Source organism: Bos taurus, chromosome 10, assembly GCF_002263795.3.
Source record: "Bos taurus isolate L1 Dominette 01449 registration number 42190680 breed Hereford chromosome 10, ARS-UCD2.0, whole genome shotgun sequence".
NCBI classification, from domain to species: domain Eukaryota; kingdom Metazoa; phylum Chordata; class Mammalia; order Artiodactyla; family Bovidae; genus Bos; species Bos taurus.
The window spans coordinates 13,668,869-13,691,406 of record NC_037337.1 but is presented as its reverse complement, the minus strand read 5'-3'; the positions used below and the strand labels follow the sequence as shown (position 1 = coordinate 13,691,406).

General features: G+C 50.8%; 1 long non-coding RNA gene across 6 annotated transcripts in view; it reads right to left on the bottom strand.

Annotated features, from left to right (window-relative positions):
* Positions 1-21,533, bottom strand: part of LOC107132820 (uncharacterized) — a 107,547-nt gene extending 86,014 nt beyond the window's left edge. For 4 of the 6 annotated variants that reach the window (XR_001501110.3, XR_001501111.3, XR_001501114.3 and 1 more), the window contains exons 1-2: positions 11,219-11,929; positions 6,663-6,785 (exon numbers count right to left, since the gene is read on the bottom strand). This is a non-coding gene — a long non-coding RNA (uncharacterized lncRNA). Of the gene's footprint in view, positions 1-6,662; positions 6,786-11,218; positions 11,930-18,949 lie in introns of those variants that run through there. The other 2 variants (XR_001501112.3, XR_001501113.3) reach the window with 2 other exon arrangements.
* Between the last annotated feature and the right edge of the window lie 1,005 nt (positions 21,534-22,538).

Below are 22,538 nucleotides of genomic sequence, written 5' to 3'. Positions count from 1 at the left end.
GTATCCACTCTCCCCCAAACCCCTCTCCCATCCAGGCTGCCACACATAACACTGAGCAGAGTTCCATGTATTATACATTAGGTTCTTGTTGGCTATCTATTTTAAATATAGCAGTCTCACATTACCATTTGAAGAATCAAAGAGAGAGATTCTTCTTCATCCCCATTTTATAGATGGGAAATTTGAGGCTTCACAAGATTGAGTAACTTTCCCAAGGTCACAGAGCAAGTAACTGGAGAAACTGGATTCAAGTCAGCTTGAACACTGAGCCCCAAACCTCCATACCACACAGTCTCTTCCCCACCAGCTCATGATGACACCCATTGGGCAGATGAGGGAACTGAGGCCAGAGGAGAGAAGCGACTTGCTCAAGAGAGTAGAAGAGCTGGACCCAAACCCAAGACTACATGCAGGGCTGTTTAACCTCAGTGCTCCCTGCCTACTTGGGGTCCCAAGCTAACAGGAAGACAGATCCCCAAGTTCCTGTCCTGGGGATTGGCCATCAGGTAGGCATAGAGCCTTTCAAGTCCAGCTCCTGGCCCCGTGGAGCCACCAGCTGTGTCACACTGACACAGTCAGCAAGAGAATGCCACCAACACCCTGCACTCCCTCACCTGCCCTGCCAGTGTGCTTGAACCACGATAGGCACCTACAGTTCAGAAAGCAGGCTCCAAGGCCCTGCTGAAATGGCATGTGGCTCCACCCCTTGGCCATAGCTGATTGGACCAGAAGAAGACACCCGACCCGGGTTGGGCCAATCAGCTTCTCTCCTGGGTTTCCAGCGGCCCCAATTCTCCTTCCTTCTAGCTGCGGCTCCTGGGGCCATCCTCCAGGCCAGGCTGGGGACAGGAGCATCAGGGAACCAGTACAGTGCCCATGACAAGGGTCTTTTCAGATTTCTACCTGGGGAACATAACTGACCGACGGCTTCAGCAGCTCCACTCTGGGCCTTAAAGACCATTTTACACGTAGGAAAACTGAGACTCAGAGAAGAGGATGATGTGGTCAAGGGGAGGGAAGACCACCTCAACAGCTGGACATGAGCAGACGGCTCTCAAACTTCAGTTCGATAGTCAGTAGTATTAAAACTGAGAGAGAGGGACCCCCTGCAGCCCAGCACACACAGCTTTCCAGCACACCCAGTGGGCCAGCAGGTGCCAATGTGTGTCAAGCCCAGGACCTGTTCCCCCTAAAACCCAGATGCAGGGAATTCCCTTCTCCTGGGACCCAGGCATCACTATCCCTTCAGCCCCAGAGCCACTCCCCTGTTGGACAATCCCAGTTCTGGGGCTCTTCCCACACACAGAGGCCTGAGGCAGACTGGAATACTACCAGAAAGGGATAGTTATACAGACATTATGCCTGTGCTTTATTATCCAGGAATTCATCAGGCACCTACTATGTGCAAGACAGTGACAGCAGAACATTCCAGGAACTGCCAGGATTTGGAGGTACCTGGAAATCAAAGACTGAGCATTCATACTCAGAGTTCTGTGACCTTGAGCAAGTTACTCAGCCTCTCTGATCCTCTGTTTCCTCATCTACAAATGGATTATATGAGAATCTCATGTTAGCGCAACAAACCGACAAAAGCAGACTTCCACAGTTAATCAGGAAGATTAGTGCCAGGGGGCTTCCCTGGTGGCTCAGTCAGTAACGAGTCTGCCTGCAATGTGGGAGACCCAGCTTTAATCCCTGGGTCGAGAAGATCCTCCAGAGAAGGGAATGGCTACCATTCCAGTATTCTTGCCAGGAGAATTCCATGGACAGAGGAGCCTAGTAGACTACAGTCCACAGTGTCACAAAGAGTCAGACACGACTGAGGGACAAACACCGTGGGCTTCCCTGGTGGTTCAGACAGTAAAGAATCTGCCTGCAATGGCTCCAGTTATGACTTCTGTCCTTGAAGGAAAGAGCCAGGCACTGACATGGATCTGATGCTTTATTCTGGGCACCCAGACACGAGCCTCCCACACACAGCTCAGCAGCTAGAGCCTGTGTGCTGGGCAGCCATCTGCCTTCTGAAGGGCAGGGCCAACAGGAGTCTGGCCCAAGGCTAGCATCTTTCTCCTCGACCACCAGACCTCCTTCCACAAGAGAAGACTCTTTGGGCTAAAGCCAAGCGCTCAGAGGAGATGCAAGACAGGATGGGAGTCAGGGCTCTGCAGCTTGTATGCCAGTGGGGAAGGTTCAGTGTTTAGAAGGACTCAGATAAGGAGCAGACATGGAATCAATCCTATAGGAGGAGCTACTCAACTGGACATCTTCAACCCGAGTTACCTAGATAAACACTAATTGTCTGTATACCAGGAGACAGATGTAGTTACTGGGGAGTTCAGTGGAAAGAGAGCTCAGACCCAAGTGGAAAAACCCAGGAGGTCTTCCTAGAGGAGGTTGCATTTAGCCAAGTCTTGAAAGATGGTGTGGTGACTAAGGTGACTAAGACACTCTGGGGGGAAGAACCAGCATGAGCAGAGACTAGGAGATGGGAATGGGGCAGGTAGCCTGCCTGCAGTGGGGCAGGAAAGAAGGACAAGGGTGGAACATGGGGCCATAGGTAACAAGCAGGGATCAGCTTCTGAAGGCCCTAAATGCCCTTGCTCAGGAGTTTGATATCTACTTGTTCTGCAGAGGAACAAGGATGAGATTTTGAGCACAGGAGTAATGTTCTGAATGTGTAAGAGTGAGATAGATGCCCCAAGGCATTCTGCAATCCTAGGTGTCCCCAGCAGCTGCCAGTAAGTTTTTGCCAGCTTTTGCATTTCCTTTAAATGGTCTCACCTCTCTCTGCATTTTCATCAGAGATCTAGTAAAGCTCTGAACTGAATGTATCATGAGCCTGTCACACATCCCGTGTATCATTCCAATACAAAGGGACACTTACACACACACACATAAACCCACTCGGAGGGCCATGCAGGTTGCCAAGTCCATTTCTGGGCTGCATGGCCAATATTGGCCACCAGAGGGCGCCTCCAGCATCCCAGTAAAGAAAGCGCCCAGACTGGGCTTAAGAACCCACCCCAGGCAGAAGGGTCGTAGAAGCCAACAAGTTCACCTTCCTCATCTTACATGTAAGGAAACGGAGGCTTAGAGAGCAGGGTGATGTGGTCAAGGCGAGGGAGGAGGGAGTGGGTACCTCAGCAGCTGGACCTGAGCAGATGGCTCATAAACTTCCATTTGAAAGTCAACAGGAGGACTTCCCTGATGGTTCAGGGGCTAGGACTCCTGTTCCCAATTCAGGGGGCCCGGGATGGATCCCTGGTCAGGGAACTAGACCCGACATGCTGCTACTAAGAGTTTGCATGCCACAACTAAGGATCCTGTGTGGCGCAAAGAAGACCTGGTGCAGCCAAACAAATATTAACAGGAAGCAAAGCAAGAAAGTCAACAGGATTAAGACTGAGAAAGAGATATCCCCTGGGCCAGCACACACCACCACTACTCCAGGAAGGAGTAAAATAGGGACAAGAACTGCAGCCAAACCAAGCCCTTGGCTTCCTGGACTGAGTCTATGTCATTCTCCTAAGAGTCATTCACTGATTTGTTCTTTCTTCACTCGCTCCCTCATCAGGTATCAGACATGTCAGGGGAGACAGACAGATGATCGGTTCCATTTCTGACTCCCACTGAGTGCAGATTGGGAGGGGCTGAGGGCCTGAGCAGGCAGGACTCAGGAAGGGTTGTCACCGTACGGCAAGAGAAAGGTCAGGAGGCAGAAGGGACAGCCCGGGAAAGGACTGGCTGGGATCAGCCCAAGGTTCTGGCTCGGGTGTCACAAGGACCCACTCAGGGCCACTCTGTTCACAACTGCTGCATCCCCAGGATCTGGTGGCTTGAGACTGATGGATGAATGAATGAGCAAATGAGGCCAGTGACCAAGTGAAGAAAATACCTGAACCTTTATCACAGACAAGGGATTGCTGTTCAGTCACTCTGTCACGTCCAACTCTTTGTGACCCCATGGACTGCAGCATGCCAGGCTCTCCTGCCTTTCACTATCTCCCGAGTTTGCTCAAACTCATGTCCATTGAGTCGATGATGCCATCCAACCATCTCATCCTCCTGCCCTCAGTGTTTCCCAGCATCAGGGTCTTTTCAAGGGATTGTGTGTGTTAGTTGCTCAGTCCAGCTCTTTGCGATCCCATGGACTGTAGCCCACCAGGCTTCTCTGTCCATGGAATTCACCAGGCAAGAATACTGGAGTGGATTGGCGTTCCCTTCTCCAGAGGATCTTCCCAACCTAGGGATCGAACTCTGGTCTCCTGCATTGCAGGCAGATTCTTTACCATTTGAGCTACAGGGAAGTCCTATAATTAATTTATATGAATTTATAAATTTCAAGGGATTAATGTCTATTATTTATAAAGAGCCTCTAAAAGTAGAAAAGGAATAAACCAACAACCTCCTAGAAAAATGGGCTAAAAATATTGCCAGACAGTTCACAGAAAAAGAAATCCAAATGGCCCTTAGTCATATGAAACGATGATCAACCTCAATCAAGCAAAAGAAATGCAAATCAAAATGACTCAGAGATACCATTTCCTACCTATCCGACTGGCAAAAATTCGAAAGTTTGGCAACACATTCTGCTCTGGAAGCTATGGGGAAACAAGCCCTGTGCAGCTGATGGGAACGCAAAATGGTACAATCTGTTTGCAGGGGAACTGGGCAAAAGCTAGCAAAATCACCATTTATGTTCAAGCTGTGACTTGGGAATTCCACTGCTGGGAATACACTCCAACTGGTATGCCGAAAGATGGAAGTACAAGGCTTTTTACTACAACTCTATTTGTAACAGCAAAGGGCTGGAAAGAAGGAAAATGTCCATAAGCAGGGGACTGTGGTTATCAACACAGAGGAGGCCTCTGATGATAAAGAACAGAGGAGCTCTCAACAGGCCACTGTGGGAGATACTGCAGGGCAAGATGTAAGGTGAATCACACAAGGTAGGGGAGAGTGTGGCTGTGTACTCACACTTAACTAACAAAAGAAGGGAGGGATGTGAATATATGTGTATATTGAAGTATTTTATATACATATACACACATATGTGTGTACACGTATATAAATCAATGGAAGGATAAAGCTCAGATATGCAGATGACACCACACTTATGGCAGAAAGCAAAGAGGAACTAAAGAGCCTTTTGATGAAAGTGAAAGAGGAGAGTGAAAAAGCTGGTTTAAAACGCAACATCCAAAAAACGAAGATCATGGCATCCGGTCCCACCACTTCATGGCAAATAGATGGGGAAACAATGGAAACAGTGAGAAACTGTATTTTCTTGGGCTCCAAAATCACTGCAGATGGTGACTGCAGCCATGAAATTAAAAGACTCTTGCTCCTTGGAAGAAAAACTATGACAAACCTAGATAGCATATTAAAAAGCAGAGACATTACTTTGTTGACAAAGGTCCATCTAGTCAAAGCTATAGTTTTTCCAGTAGTCATGTATGAATGTGAGAGTTGGACCATAAAGAAAGCTGAGTGCCGAAGAATTGATGCTTTTGAACTGCGGTGTTGGAGAAGACTCTTGAGAGTACCTTGGACTGCAAGGAGATCAAACCAGTCAATCCTAAAGGAAATCAGTCCTGAATATTCATTAGAAGGACTGATGCTGAAGCTGAAGCTCCAATACTTTGGCTACCTGATGCAAAGAGGTGATGTATTGGAAAAGATCCTGATGATGGAAAAGATTGAAGGCAGGAGAAGAAGGAGACGACAGAGGATGAGATGGTTGGATGGCATCACTGACTTGATGGACGTAAGTTTGAGCAAGCTCTGGGAGTTAGTAAAGGACAGGGAAGCCTGGCGTGCTGCAGTCCATGGGTCACAGAGAGTCAGATACGACTGAGCAACTGAACTGAACCTAACTGAAGGATAAAGCATAATTTTTTTCAAATTAATAATTAGAGGAAGGGGGAATGGGATGAGGAGGGCACAAATGAAAGTTATACCTTTGTAAATATATTCTGTATCATAGACTTTGTAACTATAGATAAAATTTTAAATAAATTCATAAAAGATGAAAGTAAAATGAAGCAAATAAATATATACATTGAATTAGTGACATAACCACAAAGAGAAGAACTATCCCAAGTGACTTCCTAGCAAAGTAATTTAAAGACATGTGAACCAATCACAATGTGAAGACCTTATTTGCTTTCTGATTCAAACACCTAAGTTGCAAAAAAAAAAAAAAAAATTAAGTATGACATTCAGGAGACAATCAGAAAAATGCGAGCCCTGACTGGCTATATATTAACTGGGATAATGGCATGTTTTAGATGTGATAATGGTACCATGGAAAGGTAACATTGAATATTTATGAATAAAATGGTATGACATCTGGGATTTGCTTCAAAAATAATTGGGTCATGGTGGGTGGGGTGAGGAAACACGATCCAAGGCTGATAAGGAGGTAGTTGCTGAAGGCTGCTGATGAGTAAGTGGAGGTTCAGTAAAGTACTGTTCTTTCTACTTTCTTAGATGTTGGAAATTTTCATAATGAAACATTAAAAAAAACAACAACCTGGCACTTGGTCAGGATGTGGAACAACTGAAACCTGAACATTACTAGCGGTAGTGTATAGTCTGGGAGCTTCTTATGACAAACTTAATCCACATAGGATCCAACAGTCCCACTTCTGGATACTTACCTAGAGAAATGGAAACTTCAGTTCAGTCAGCTCAGTTCAGTTCAGTCTCTCAGTCGTGTCCAACTCTCTGCGACTTACATTTTCCCAAAAGAGAGATGCTTTCAGTTAGGAACAGAATTCCTGCTGGCATTTGTTCAAGATGTTCAAGTTAGAGTTTAGACTTGAGAAGGTTATTATTATTTTGAAAATAGTACAGCCATTCCAGATAACAGTTTGGCAGATTCCTATAACGCTAAACATACACTTACGACTCAGTACTCCCACTTCGAGGTATCGTCCCCAGAAAAATAAAAATTCCTTTTTGCACAAAAACCTACACATGAACGTTTGCATCGGCATTATTCGTAATTGCCAAATACGGGACACAATCCAAATGCTCATTAACCGATGAGTAGATGCATAAATCGCCTGTGTGCTCTGTCGCTTCAGTCGTGTCTGATTCTTTATGACTCCATGGACTGTAGCCCGCCAGGCTCCTCTGTCCATGGGGTTTTCCAGGCAGGAACACTGGAGTGGGTTGTCATTTCCTTCTCCAAAGGATCTTCCCAATCCAGGGATCAAACCTGAATCTTCTGCATCTCTTACATCTCAGGCTGATTCTTTACTGCCGAGCCACTGAGGAAGCCCCAATAAATTACCTACACATATACAACTCTGAATCTATACAATTCATACGGAAATAAAACTCACTGGGCAATAAAAAAGGAACCAAGTAGAAATACACGGAAGAACTCAAATGACTCTCGTAAGCTTTTATGCTGAGTAAAAGGAGCCAGATTCAAAAGGTTGCCTGCTGCGTGATTCCATTTACATGGCATTCTGGAAAAGGCAAAACTATAGGGACAAAAAATAGATCAGGGGCTGGGAGGAGGAGGAAGTGCTGGTGACAAAGGGGCAGGAAGGAAATACTGATGGAAATATTCAATAGCTTGATTATGGTGGTGTTTACACCACTGTTGAACATTTGTCAAACCTCACACAATAAAAAGGGATGAGTTTACAATATGTAAATTGTACCTCAGTAAATTCTGCCCCCAACAAACAAAAACCTGGCACTTGGTAGATGATCAGTTGAATGTTGATTGAAAGTCGGATGGATGAGTGGGCAAAGAGAGCCCAGAAAGAAGAGTGGATGAGAGCAGGAGTGTGCCTGTGTGAGGGGCTGGGGGGCCTATGGGAGCCCTGAGCGGGGTGACCAGGGGCAGCGAGACATCCCGGGTGGAGGCCCCAAGACCACAGGGACTCGGACATCAGCTGACCTCTACTCTCCCTCCCTCTCTGGACCCTGCCCCTCCCCACAGTGAATGCCGAGTCCTCAGCTACTGCCTCCAGGAACAGTAGCTTCAACCCAAACACACTCACTCTTGGGAGGACTCAGTCTCGCTGAGGCCTAAGTCCAAGTTCCCCTGGGTTCTGAGATAGGCGGGTACACAGAGCCAACCCAAAGCTGCCTCCCCACCGGGTCTTTCCCGTCCTCCCTATGTCCTGCCTGAACCTCAGGAAACAGAGGCTCCATCCTTCTACTAGACATGCAGTGCTCCCCACAGGCTTGGTGGTGAGCAGAGCCCAGAGCCACCTCTCCCCACTCACTGCCATCATCATTGCTCCACAGGGGCCTTGACCCGGGGCTTGGGGACTCTGGGGGAGACGATGTGCCTTCCCTGAAAGACTGTTAGTGTAATCTGATTGGAGGACACAGATCTCTCCCACAAAGAGCTCTCAGGTTGATGGAAACCCAGACACGCTTTTGTGATTCTCACGCTTGACAGCCTCCCTAGTTTAAGCCTGTACCAAATCCTAGTTTCTGGAAGATGGAGTTACAAAAGGCAAATGTGCTTTGACTATTGTTGAACATGGGGAGCAAGGAGGGACACGGTGGGTCCAAACTTTTGAGGAGAAGGTCCAGATGTGGTAACCGTGGGAGGTGTTGACTTAAAGGGGAAAGAAAACTTTGCAGAAAGTTTTGCAGGGTGAGTCGATGTTGTTGAAAGGCTGTAGGGGGAGCTAGAAGAACGTAAGCATCTGTGGGCAGCTCTAGGGAGTAACTCAAGCTTTGGGGAACTTTCAGGAAGTTTCGAAACACAATGTCCCTGGAGCCATGTGTGGCACTTCACCTATAAAGACCAATCATCATACCTTCTCCCACAATTATTAGAAAGATCAAGCGTTCCTACCTAGGTGAAACTAAGACCAAGGAGTTGTTTGGGGAAGAAAACAAAAGGCTGCCAGAAGCCAGGACAGCCAAATGGCACTGGGTTAGGTGTTTTGAGCCAGTTTCTTGCAGTGTAGTGGATGGAGTGCAGGGAGTCAGAGAACTCTGGTCTCAGTCCTGTCTCCACCAGAGTGGGGCTGTGTGGCTTCAGGCAGGTCACTGCTCCTCTCTGGGCATCAGTTTCCACATCTGTAAAATGGGCGTAATACCTCACTCAGTTGCTGTGAGGATGAAATGAGAGAAACATGTTGGTGTATCCGGTGTCCATGAAGCCCAGCCCTGGACAGGGCTTGGGGAACGAAGGTGATTGGAATAGGAAGGTCAGTCAGCCTCCCAGCGTCACCCTGAGGAGGCTAAGAGGAGCACAGGCTTTAGGAGGTTCTGAGGTGGCAGAGTGGCTAGAATCTGGGTCGCACTGGTGAAACTCGGCCTACTGAGGAGGGCTCTGCCTGGGGGTGGGACCTCAAAAACCATGGGGGCACCTGGGCAGCACGCTGAGCATTTGGCCTTAGACTCAAGTCCTGGTTGTACTGCCCACAAACCAGGGGATCCCAGTCGGGTGTCTATTTCTCTGCCCCTCACTTCCCTCTTCTGGAAAGCGGGGATACTATGCCTGCCACGGAGTTCAGAGTGTGGGTGGCTGGGTCCAAGGTTAGCACGTTCCCAGCAGCCTGCGCCCAAGTTTACCTTTGCCCCTCAACTCCCCTCATCTGGGGGACTTAGAGGAAGCCGAATCTGAGAGGACGGGAGAAGGCAGAAGCCCTGCACGACCAGACCCTGAGAGGGGAAGGAACCCCTGCAGGGTCTCCCAGCACACTGGAGATAAGCCCGGGTGCTTCCTGGAGGGGGTGGCCTTCTGCGAGCAAAAAGCCTCCCTGAACTTTCAAGGGGTTCTGATGTCTGAATCTGTGTCCCTGTCTGTCTCTCACCCTGTGACTTCCCGGCGCTTCCCTCACATTCACCAGGGGTGCCTGCCTTTCCTCAGTTTGCGGGGAGCGACCATCTGTGAGGGCCTTGGGAACCTCAGCTGCAGACACAGCACCGTCCTGTTCTCAAGAGATCAGAGAGAGGGGAGGCTTCGGGCTGCTGTGAGGTCTGGGGAGCAAGCAGGAACTTCCAAAAGTGAGTCCATGCCAGCGTCCCCAGGCCCCAGCCTGAGGAGCATTGCTCTAGGAATGCGCGCAGACGGGAGGGCGGGAGACAGGAGGCCTGAGGAGGAAAGCACGAGAAAGCTTAGAGAGATGGTCCTACGACCAGGGAACTGACTGCTGAGCCATGGATTTCATGAGGTCAGGGGCCTCCTCTCTCTTAATAGCTTGAGGTCTGGGGGCAAATTCCTAGTAGTTCCTGCTTCAAAATATACCCAGGCCTTATCTTTCAGTGATATAATATACTGACATATTTATGGATGAAATAACATGATATCTGGGATTTGTTTCAAAATAATCCAGTTGTCAAGAGGGGTGAAAAGTCTGTATGAAACAAAATTGGCTGTGAGCTGATGATGGTTAAAGTGGGTGATGGGGCCATGGGAGCTCCTTGCATAATCCTTGCTACTTCTGTATGTGTTTGACATTTTCCATGACAAAAAGTTCCTACATCCAGAATCAGCCATTTTTCTCTAGCTCCAAAATCACTGCCCCGCAGCCAGCCGTTGCATGGATGCAATCTCCTCACAGGCCAGCCTGCTTCGGTCAGGCCCCTCCAGCCTATTCTCAACACCACCAGCAGAGGGAGCCTGTTACAATGTGAGGTCCCTGCTCAAACCCTCCTGTGGCCCCATCTCACTCAGAGAACCCCGGCCTCTGAGTCCACACTCCATCTCACCGCTGCTGCCTCTCCAGCTCCTCTCCAGCCACACTGGCCTCTCTTCAGCCTCCCACAGTCTCCTTCATGACCCCGAGGGCCCTATGTGCTAAGGGAGACCGGAGGGAAGGTCTGACTTAACCAGACTTCAGAGAGGATCCTAGGTGGCACAGTGGTGAAGAATCTGCCTGCCAATGCAGGAGATGCAAGTTTGATCCCTGGGTTAGGCAGATCCTCTGGAAGAGGAAATGGCAACCCACTCCATTATTCTTGCCTGGGAAATTCCATGGACAGAGAAGCCTGGTGGGCTACAGTCAGTCCACGGGGTTACAAAGAGTCGGGGACGACGGAGCACAGGGCCCAGTACATGCAGACACTCAGAGAACATTCACCCACGACACTCAAACATTATAAAATTGCACAGGACACAATTATACATTTTAAAAAGTATTTGTTGTTATCTGAAATTCAAATCCAACTGGGCATCCTGTATTATATCAGGCAACCCTATCTGTAACAGACTATGAGCTAGTCCTACCAAGAGAATCATGTTGTCTTCTTAATGTCTCCAATGCTCAGCACACAAAGGTGCCCCCTCCTAGCAGACAGTTGCAGAAAAGCACCCTCTGGGCTGATGCAGCTCATGGCCAGTTGCAAGGTTTCAGGTCCATTTACTTCAGTGGCAAGGTGTCCTTTTGCAGTGCCCAACCTGCCCAACCATACATGGCAGCCCTGCAGGAAGCCAGAGCAACAGGTGATTCCAGAAGGAAAGCAATTGAAACTGGCCTCCCAGAAATTTCTCTCCCCCAAAATGGGTAGGGACCAGGAGGGAGTGACAATGCCAAGGCCTATTCTGGCAGCCCCCTCTGAGCGCTTTTGGATTCGAGCCCATCTGGGATGGATCTGAACTTTTGTCTTGCCCCATGGTGGTGGGTAGAGGAGGGCCCAATGCCAGACGCCAGCTGCCCCCGTGGCTGGAGGGTGCCCACTTGGAACCATTCCAAGTAAACATTTGACCAGCTCAGCCCCGGCCATCATCCCACGCCAACACTTGGCCCTTGTTCCTGGACAGGCCGCCCTGTGTCCTGTCCTTTGTGGCTGACATTTTCAGCCGGGCCCTGCAGGGGCTGGGGTGACCTGGTGCCCCATCCCCATTCTGCAGACAGGCTCCAGGGAGGTGGTCCCTGCGGCAGTGGGGACTTGGCGGAGGAGTCCCAGCAGACGGGCCGTCGCCAAGCCAGCCACCCCCCCCCCCCGAATACCCCACGTGGGCCCCAGGGCTGCACAGTCCACAGTCTAACAGTGGAGCCATGGGGCCGCCAGCTGACTCGGCTGCTTTGTTCCAGCCCTGGAGTGGTCTGAGGGTGGCTGAGGACCGTGGCTCTTTCTCTGCTGAGAAGCCACAGATAACGCCGGCGACAGAGCCTGATAAAGCGTCTGTCAGAGGCTCCCTCCCAGACAGGCCCTGCTGTTCCCGCCAGCCCCAAGGGCCCCTGCAGCCCAAGCCTGTCTCCAGAGGTCCACCCCTCCCTGGGATCTCAGCTTTTCTCTTCTAGAGGCTGAAGAACAGGCTAGCAGACCTCTCCCCACCCATATCTTCAGTTTGGCTCTCAGAAGTTCCTGAGGCCTCTGGGCCCAAGAGCAGAATAAACCAATCCTGTGATTTACTCTCATGAAGAGAATGTCAAGGCATGTGCCTCTCTCGGTGGAATTCTAGACTGTGACTCCCAGGGAGTTAGGGGGATGGTGGAGTGGAGGGCCTGGGATCTCTTCCTAGAGCCTCTCAAATGGCATTCCAAGTCACCTCTTTCAATATCACAAAACCCCACTCTATGCTGGGGTCTAGGATGACACAGCAACCAGAAAGACACGACCACAGAAGCTTCCAGGAAGAGGGTGCTGGAAGATCTACCCCAGCCAGACCTGACCCAGGCCGGCACCCCAGGTCTACAGAGGGCCCTGGCCTGCAGTAGGAGGTATGTGAGCGATCCTAGCCAGCCCTGGGCTCCCCTGGGTGAGCTTCAGTGCCCAAGGGCTAGAGAACTGAGACCTAAGTCTTGGATCTGGTGGAGGAGAACGGGCCCTACCCTGGGGATCAGAAGACACCGTAACCAAGGCCCTGAGAACAGGCTTCTCTGAAGGCGGCCCTCGCCTCATCCTGAGCCTGGCAGGTGAGCAGGTACAGGCTGCAAGCACTCTCAGAGAAGAGGCCCCCACAGGAGGGGCCCTGCTCCTGCACGGGGACACTGGGCTCCCAGTTTAACTGAAGAGAGTGTGGGGTTCTGGGTGGGGCTACCTGCACTGTGCTGACTGATCTGAATAAGGCCCTTACACATGGTAGACAGTGGAGGCTGGAAACCCCAGCCTGAAAGCCAGTCTCTGCTCTGCTTCTCCTCTCTGAGTGACCCAGGGCAGACCTTTGGCTCTCTCCAAGGGGTGAGCTACAGGTCCTCCAAGGCCTCCCAGGGAAAGGAGTCCCAAGGGAGAGTCCCTGTCCAAGGGCCAGCGTGCCCAGAGGGAGAGGCCTGGGCTGCCTCCACTCCCCCGGAGGAGGACTGCCTCTCCAGTTTTGCCTGCTGGGAGTCCAGTGGAGGGTGGGAACCCAGGTTTTCTGCATCTTGGACCAAGGCGCTGCCTTTTCTGGATGCAGGGACCTCCCCCGCCCCGGCCCCAACAGCTTCACAGGGGCCTCTGGTTTATAAAGGAAGAACCCGAGTTTCGGGGTGTTTGGATTGCAAGAGAGTCCTCCTGTCTTTCCCCACCTTCAGCAGCTCCCTCTGAAACCCCTGCAACCACACAGGCTCAGCCCAGGTGACCCTCTACCTGCACGCGTGCACGCACACACACACACACACACACCCTCCCTCCATCACCCCCTCCACCCCCACACACACACCCTCCCTGCATCACCCCCTCCCTACACACACACACACACAGACACATATACACACCCTCCCTGCATCACCCCCTCCCCAACACACACACCTTTCCTGCATCACCCCCTCCCTATACACACACACACTCACATCCCTGTGCACCAGAATGAGCCCTTCCCTCCCTGGCATCAACATGCCTGCTTTGGCAGTCTTTCCTCACGCATTCATTTATTCTTCCCTCAAACATCTACTGTCTCATGTGTGTGCCTGGCACCGGGGCCCAGCAGTGAACGAGACAGCCCTAGCTCCTGTCCTGGAGGAGCTCAGAGAGCTGAAGGGCTGGGTTCACCCTCCACAGTACCTGGCAGAGAAGCCCCTGTCATGTCAGGTATTTCCCTGGTTACAACTATGGCTGCCCTCCCTCTTCAGATCAAGGGGAACACAACCCCCAGCCATGCCCCCTTGGGCATAAGGGAAAAGCTTGGCTGGCAACCCAAGCCCTGAGCCTCTCATTCTCCCACCCACCCATGGCCTTGATTGCTCTGCTGCAAACTTCCTGTGCGCTTTGGAGACGCCACTCCCCTCTCTGGGACCGGGACAGTGACTTTGGAACAGGCTGAAGTGGCACAGCGGTCTCCAGCCAGTTGGTCCTGGGGCATTTTGGATGCGGGTCAATGAGAGGTGGGAGTGGGGCTCTGCCCCTCCATTGCACGGTGGGCCTGGGGTGCTCAAGGCTCTCTCTGAGGAAACTTGCCCATCTACACATAGAAGCGTCACTCTCAATGCCATCTCACTGGCCCCCCACCAGGAAAGCCGAGTGCTCCCCACTTCAGGGTCCTCGTTGCACACCAGGCTGGGGAATCTGAGCACCACAGTGAATTACCACATTTAAGATGAAGCAAATCTATGAGAAAAAAAGACCCAGTCCCCTTTCATCCCTCATTTCTAACAGCATCATCTGATCCTAGCTAAGGCTTGGTCTATGGCAGGACATCAGGCTTCCCCAGTGCCTCAGCCGTAAAGAATCCACCTGCCAATGCAGAAGATGTGGGTTCAATCCCTAGGCCAGGAAGATCCCCTAGAGGAGGGCATGGCAACCCACTCCAGTGTTCTTGCTGGGGAACTCCCACGAACAGAGAAGCCTGGCTGGCTATGGTCCATAGGGTTGCAAAGAGCTGGACACAAGCAACTGACCACCACCCCCACCACAGCAGAACGTCAGTGCTGGAAGGCAGTCCTTGCCTGTCAGAGTGGTGCTGGGAAGCAGAGAATGTCCCCAGGTGCCAGTTCTGATACAGGCACAACTACATTCTCCATCTCCTTTACTCTTCACCAGCTTTCCAGGTGGTATACTTTTTACCTTTTAATTGAAATATACATAGGACGACACACATGAATCTCAAGTCGTTCATGGAGCTCAAGTTCAATGAACTTTGACATGCATATAAACCCACATGATGGGACTTCCCTGGTAGTCCAGTGGTTAAGAATCTACCTGCCAACGCACAGGACACCGGTTCAATCCCTGGGCCGCAAAGATCCCACGTGCCACAGGGCAACGAAGCCCGTACGCCACAACTACGGAAGCCGGGGCTCCCAGAACCCATGCTCTGCCCCAACCATAGCGAGAAGCCCTAGCGCCACAGCCAGCGAGTAGCCTCTGCTGGCTGCAACTAGAGAAAGCCCGCACGCAGTCATGGAGACCCAAGGCGGCCCCCAAAACAAAAACCTATGTGACAACCAGACCAAGACAAACAAGTTCCAACACGCCGGAGGTTCCCCTCAAGCCCCCTTTCAGTCCACAACCCCCAAAGACAACCACTATGACAGCCTCTCTCACCATAGATCAGCTTTACCTGTCCTTGAACTTCTTACTAATGGAATAACTTACTCTTTACACCTGGCTTCTTTCACTCAACAGCGTGTCAGTATCGTTCATATTGCTGCATCTGTCTGTCCATGGTTTCTTTATGTTGCTGTCCTTCCTTCTGCTGATGGACGCCGGAGTTGATTCCATTTCAGGGCTATTGTAACCAGCTCCCAGGATCACCCTGCCCTGTGCCTTTTGGGCAGGCACATTCACCTCTCTTGGTGGCACAGTACCAAGGAGCACCCCCACTGGGTCAGGGGGTGGGTGAACACTTAGCTTTCATAGCTATTTAGGCAGTGTGTATGTTTAGGACCGTTTTACAGACACAGAAGCCAAGGTTCAGAGAGTTTAACTCACTCACCAGGCTCACACAATCACTAAGTCATGGAGCCTAGTCTGGAATCCAGAGATTTCAGACTCCAAACTCCTTTTAATCCTGCTTTGTAGAACAGGTGAAGGGGGTGCAAGGGTGGAGAGAGCCAAAAGAGAGGGGAAGCAAAGGGGCAGCTTAGACAGCCTGCTCTGTAATCAGCTCCTGGGATGTCCGGGCTGCGCTGGGAGGGCACAGCTGCAATTCCAGACAGACACAGAAGAAATGCGGCAACTCAGAGCCAGAAAGAATGCAGTCCGGTCCCCTCACCCTTCCCCAACCCCACTCACTCCAGCCACACTGCCTTCCTTGATGTGCCCTGAGAATGCCAGCCGGGCTCCTGCCTCACTGGCCTTCCCGCCTTCAGCTCCCACCTTCAGAACTGCTCCTGCCTCGGACAGCCACGTGGCACCTCCCCCACGTCTTTGGGGCCTCTGCTTCATTTCCCAATCAAAAAGAGCACCCCATCCCTCACTGACCCCTCACCTTTCACCTCCATCTGCCCTAATATTTTTGTGCACATTTGTGAATTGCCTGTCCCCTACCCTAGAATGTGACCTCCAGAGGCCCAAGAGTCACAGTCTCGTTTACTGTTCTACCTTGACTATGCGGAGCAGAGGCCGGCACTTGATAGGCCCTGAGCGAATGAACGAAGGAATGAAAAGCAACCACTTGGAGCAGCTGGTGGCAAAACCACAGGCCAGGAGGGGCTCGTTGTCAGAGCCAGCTGCCGTGTTTACGTTCTGAGATAAAGCTCCCACGGGCCACAACAGCAGTCAAGAGCCACTGGGCAGGGTGCGGTGATGCCCACGCTGACCATGGTTGCCTCCAGGCACTGTGGGACTCAGCCATCACAGCTGGCTCTCGGTGGAGCCGGAAGGACAAGGGTACCAGTGTGCACCTGGGTACCTGCTGGACTGACCCTTCAAGATAGGGAATTTAGGATTCCTGGGTAAGAAGAGGAAGCAATGGCCACAGATCTCCCCAAATGACTTTTCCCTTAGGGAGTCTGAAAGATTATCTTCAAAACAGATGGGCCTGGGAATGATGTGATGGGTCCACGAAAATTCCCACCTCCTTCCACCCCTGCCTGGAATACATTCTCCATTCCTCACTGCCCCTTGCTGGTCTGGGAAGCCTCTGCTAATGCATATCACCACCCTGGGCCTCAGTTTCTTCCTTCTGTAAAAGGGGTGGAATTTGTCCATGATGTACAGTGAAGAAAACAACTCTGGATCAAACGTCTGCTGGTATGAGTTCTCATACCTCAGGACTGCTGTGTTCTCTAGCCAGCTCTTGCCCCCTCTGGGCTTCAGATTCCCACATGTCAAATAAGAGAATGTAGCAGAACGATCTCCAAAGACTGAAATCTTCCCTCAGGTATGACTGAGCTTCTGTTCTTCCCAAAGGAAGGACAAATTTATACAGGGATATAGGGAGAGGGAGCCACAGGAAGAGGGTGATGACATCAAATACAAACTTTGCCAATGCCATAGCTTTGCTCTGACCTAGACTTGTTGGAGGTTTCCTCTCTGAACCCCACTGAATATCCAAGGCCTGGGTAGGCTTTGGATAATATGGGTGGGGGAGCTGTGGGTGGCTTCTCTCTCTGCAAATAAGGCTCTGAGTCTCAGAAGGTGACCAACACCAGACCACAGCTAGGCACTGTCCCCAAGAGTTTGCCCACGTCGTTCACAGTTTTACCACATCTCCCCATTACCACCAAGACCAAGAAAAGACCAGCCCAAGTCAGAGAAAGACCCAATTTTCAGATGAAGAAAACTGAGGTTTTTCTAGGGATCCCACAGATCATTCATTCAAGCACATAGGTACGCCCAAGTCTGGGCTTGCCACATGTCAGGGTTACCTCACTGACCCCACATACAAGCCTGTAAAGAACACATCATTTTTTTCCTCATTTGACAGATGGAAGAACTACCGCTCAGAGAGGTTAAGTGACTTATGTAAAGTCACACAGCTGTGAGTAGTGGGGCCAGGATTTAAAACTAGATCTGTTGGACTCCAGATCTGTTCTTTATGCTTCCTGCCTGCGGACTGAGGGACAAAAAGGGAGTGATTTTATGCTTCGGGAGCCCAGGAACCTGAGAGGTGGATTCTGCCAACAAGGAGCGAGTAGGGGAGTCTGGGCCTTTGCACCTGCTGTTTGCTTTATCCAAAAAGCCTTCCCCTAGATAAGTGCCTCCCTCTTCACTCAGATCTCAGCTCAAAGGGCACTTGCACACGAAGACATTCGTTCTAGGACCACTGAGCCTAAACAGAACCATTCTTCTTACTCTCTGAAGCCCATTATAGTAGCACCTGTCACCACCTGAAGGATTACCTTATCTGATGTGAATATCCATGTATTATTTACTTGTTGTTTGTCTCCACTGAGAATGTAAGATTTTGTCCCTCTTACTCATCACTATAACCCCAAAGCCTAAGACACACTTGGCCCAGGGTAGGAGTTCAATTCCTATTAGTTGAGGGAAGGCTCTGAGAGACCGAGTGCCTTGTCCCCTAATAATCGAAAGACAGTGGAGCAGCTCATATCTGCTACGCGGAGAGAAGAGGGTGGAACCGCGCACCTCACAGCCATCCCTAGTTGTTAACCCATTTCACAGATGGGGGAACTGAGGCTCCCTCCAGCATCAAGGGCCCACAGATGACACACGGCAAATGAAGCAGTCCATCGGGGTGGGAATGCACGACCCCATGAGTCTGGCCGCGAGCCCAGTGTTCCTTGTAAGAGTTGGGGTTAGCGACCAGAAAGGGAAGGGGTGGTAACACCCCGCCCCTACACACAAGCGCACACTCTGGGTTGCGCTGTGCGCCACGGGGCCCTGGCCTCGCGCCGGGGCCGCACCCAGGGCCTAGCCGCCCGAATTCCTCCCCTCCCGCCCCCGCGCCGGCGCCTCCCGCCACCCCCTGGGGCCCGAGCGCAGCCCCTGCGATCCCCATCCTTCCCCTTCCCGGGGCCGGCCGGGTGGCGGACGGTGAGGACGCGCCAGCCCAGCCGGGATGCTCACTCGTGCCCCCCAGGCTCCCCCTGCCTGCCCGCCCCGGGCCCCCAGACTCCGGGCGCCCGCAGGCCCCGCGGGTCAGCGGGAACCGGCAATTTCCCGGCCGCCCGCCCCGCCGCCCGCTCTGTACTTAGGCTGATGACGGGTTCCCGCGGCCCTGGTGGCGGGGCGGGCAGCGGGTTCAGGGCGGGCGAAGCCGGCCCAGCCGGTCCCGTGCTCGGCTCTCAGGCGGCCGCCGGGCCTGTGTCATCCACCAGGAATTTCTGTTTTCCCCTCCGCGGGGCTGGAAGAAAAAACAATAATTAGGTCACTGGGCAGGCGGCAGAGAGGGTGTGGGACAGGCCAGTGGCGCCCTGTTGGGCAGGGAAAGGGTCTGGGAGGACGACGGGGCGGAGAGGCCCCCGCAGCGCTCCCTGCCCCCTTCCTGCCCTCCCCAGGATGCTGGCGGATGCAGGCAAAGGAATCCCTCACCATGGCCACAGTTCCCTCATGGGCCAGCTCATTCCATGAGCGCGTAGTGGGCACCCCTTGTCCGCCAATTTCTGTGCTAGGCGCCGGGGACCTAGCATTAAACAGAAGAGAAGGAAGAACTTGGTAGGAAAGACCCACAAGCCGTCATGCAGAAATGTACAATCATCGCACCCGTGGGGAGGCCGGGGCCATGGGTTCCAGAATCCCCGCTGTTACAGAAATCCAGAGGTGCTTAAGTGCCTTATTTAAGGTAGGATAGTATTTACATGTAACAAACCGGAATCTTCCGGTATTGTTGTTTAGTCATTAAGTCCTGTCTCTTTTGCCACCCCATGGACTGTAGCCAGCCAGGCTCCTCTGTCCATGGGATTTCCCAGGCAAGAATACTGGAGCCGGTTGCCATTTCCTCCTCCATTCTCCTGTATACTTTAAATCATGTCTAGATTATAGTACCTAATACAATGCTGAGTAAATGACATGTAAATAGTTGTAAATATAATGTAAATACTATGTAAATAGTTGCCCAGCCAGCAGCAAATTCAAGTTTTGCTTTTTAGAACTTTCTGGATTTTTCTTCCCAAATACTTTCCATCCAGGGTTGATTGAATTGCAGATGGAGACGCCACAGATAGGAGGAGGGCTGACTGTATAGTGGGAGGCATGCTGCACAGAACAGAGGAGTTTCAGGGTATTCTGCTTGCCCAGAGAGGAGGGGGGTGGGTAGTTAGGGAAGGCTTCCCTGAGGGAGTGGCACTTGCATAGAGGTTTGAAAGAGGAATGAGGATTGGCCAGGCCAAGTGGAGCTGGTGACAGGAAGGGTAGGGTGGTGGAAGGAACAGCATGTCCAAAGGCTTGGAGGTAAGAGGCAGTGCATGTTATAAGAACTGGGAGTACAGAAGGAGAATCAATGAATGTTTCATTTTGAATGTGAAACTAATGAAAGACACATATTTTGGGTCTCATGAGGCCCATAAACATAAGCCAGCTATGTTATCTGATGCTCAACTGAAGATAAAGCCACCTTTCCCTACACTGGAGGAAACCTGTTTTGGGCTTTTCTCACTGAGAAGTTCTAGGTCTGGATACTGTTCAGTTCAGTTCAGTCGCTCAGTCGTGTCCGACTCTTTGCGACCCCATGAATCGCAGCACGCCAGGCCTCCCTGTCCATCACCAACTCCCGGAGTTCACTCAGGCTCATGTCCATCGAGTCAGTGATGCCATCCAGCCTCTGTCGTCCCCTTCTCCTTCTGCCCTCAATCCCTCGCAGCATCAGAGTCTTTTCCAATGAGTCAGCTCTTCGCATGAGGTGGCCAAAGTACTGGAGTTTCAGCTTCAGCATCATTCCTTCCAAAGAAATCCCAGGGCTGATTTCCTTCAGAATGGACTGACTGGATCTCCTTGCAGTCCAAGGGACTCTCCAGAGTCTTCTCCAACACCACAGTTCAAAAGCATCAATTCTTCGGCACTCAGCCTTCTTCACAGTCCAACTCTCACATCCATACATGACCACAGGAAAAACCATAGCCTTGACTAGATGAACCTTTGTTGGCAAAGTAATGTCTCTGCTTTTGAATATGCTATCTAGGTTGGTCATAACTTTCCTTTCAAGGAGTAAGCGTCTTTTAATTTCATGGCTACAGTCACCATCTGCAGTGATTTTGGAGCCCCAAAAAATAAAATCTGACACTCTTTCCCCATCTATTTCCCATGAAGTGATGGGATCGGATGACTGTACCTATGGGCATTTAAGGAATTTTCCAGGGTCATTTGTACTTAGCACATCTCACACCTTTCACTCTGACCTTTAGGACAAGTCCCTGGAAAAGACAGGATGCCAGAGCAACTCTGTCTGGCTGTAGAGTTCACGATATGTGTGAGAAGACTAGAGAGGTGGTCAGGATTAGATCATAAAGGGTCTTAGGGGCCATGGTAGGAGGGTTAGATGTTACCTTAAGGGAAGTTGGGAGCAATGGTTTGGGAGGGGAGCAAAGAAGGGTGGGAGGGGACTTCCCTGGTGGACCAATGGCTAAGACTCTGTGTTCCCAAAGCAGGGGGCTGGGGACCAATCCCTGGTCAGGGAACTAGACCCTACATGCTGCAACTAAGAGTTCACATGCTGCAACTAAGACTGAGCACAGCCAAATACAGAAATAAAAATTAATATTTTTTAAAAACAGGGTGGGAGGGGATGATGTGATTTCTGAACACATAGCTGATAATATCCACCATTTATTTATCTCCTATTAGGTGTACAGGGCTAAGTGTTTCATGCACATCATCTCACTAAGCTTGATGAGAATCTTATGAGAATGTTATTTAGCCATTTTGTAGAAGAGGAAGGAGGCCAGGGAAGTCATTTGCCCTGGGTCACCTGCTACTAAGGGGCAGAACCAGAGCAGAAATGTGTTAGGCCCTGTTCTGGGAGCTGTGGGACAAAAGAGGGAATCTCTGGCCCTACTCTTAAGGAGCTTGTAGTCTGCTGGGGGACATGTGCGTGTGATGGATGAGAGCCATGGCAGAATACAGTTGACTTCTCTCTCCTATGATGACCTAGGGGTAGATTGTCTAGGACTGGAATGGTGATACTAGTCCATGAGCTTGCCCAGGCACCCAGGCCCCTTCCACCTTGCTGCTCTGATATGTTGATGTGTCCAAGTTGGCTCCCCCTGCAACTTGGGTGGAGGGGGAAGGAGGGAGGGAGCATGTCCTTTCCCCTTAGGGAACATCACTGCTACATCTTCATCTGTATCTGTATCTCTGCAGCTGTATCTGTATTTGAATCCACATCCACATATGAATGTATATCTATAAAAACAGATCCACCAATTAGCTAATATTCAAGGCATCAGCTTTCAAGATAGACATTCTAGGGACGTCCCTGGTGGTCCAGTGGCTAATACTCTGCACTCTCAATGGACGGGACCTGATCCCACATACCACAACAAAGGTCTGGTGCAGCCAAATAAATAAGTATTTTAAAATCAAATAAAGATGATAGGTAGATAGAAACTTTAGTGCCCCAAAGATAAAATACAGTAATGGATAAAATCAGCCCCTAGTGGCAAAACATGGAAACAGAAAACATTACAGCTGAGAGAACGATCTCACTTCCTATCGACATCCTACTGGTAGTTTCCTTAACACAACTATTCCCGAACAAAATAAAATACTTTTGGTATGGTTTTTATAAAAAGAAATTACCTTTTCCCAAAAATGTTACCTTATAAAATCCTGGAATGTCATATGCA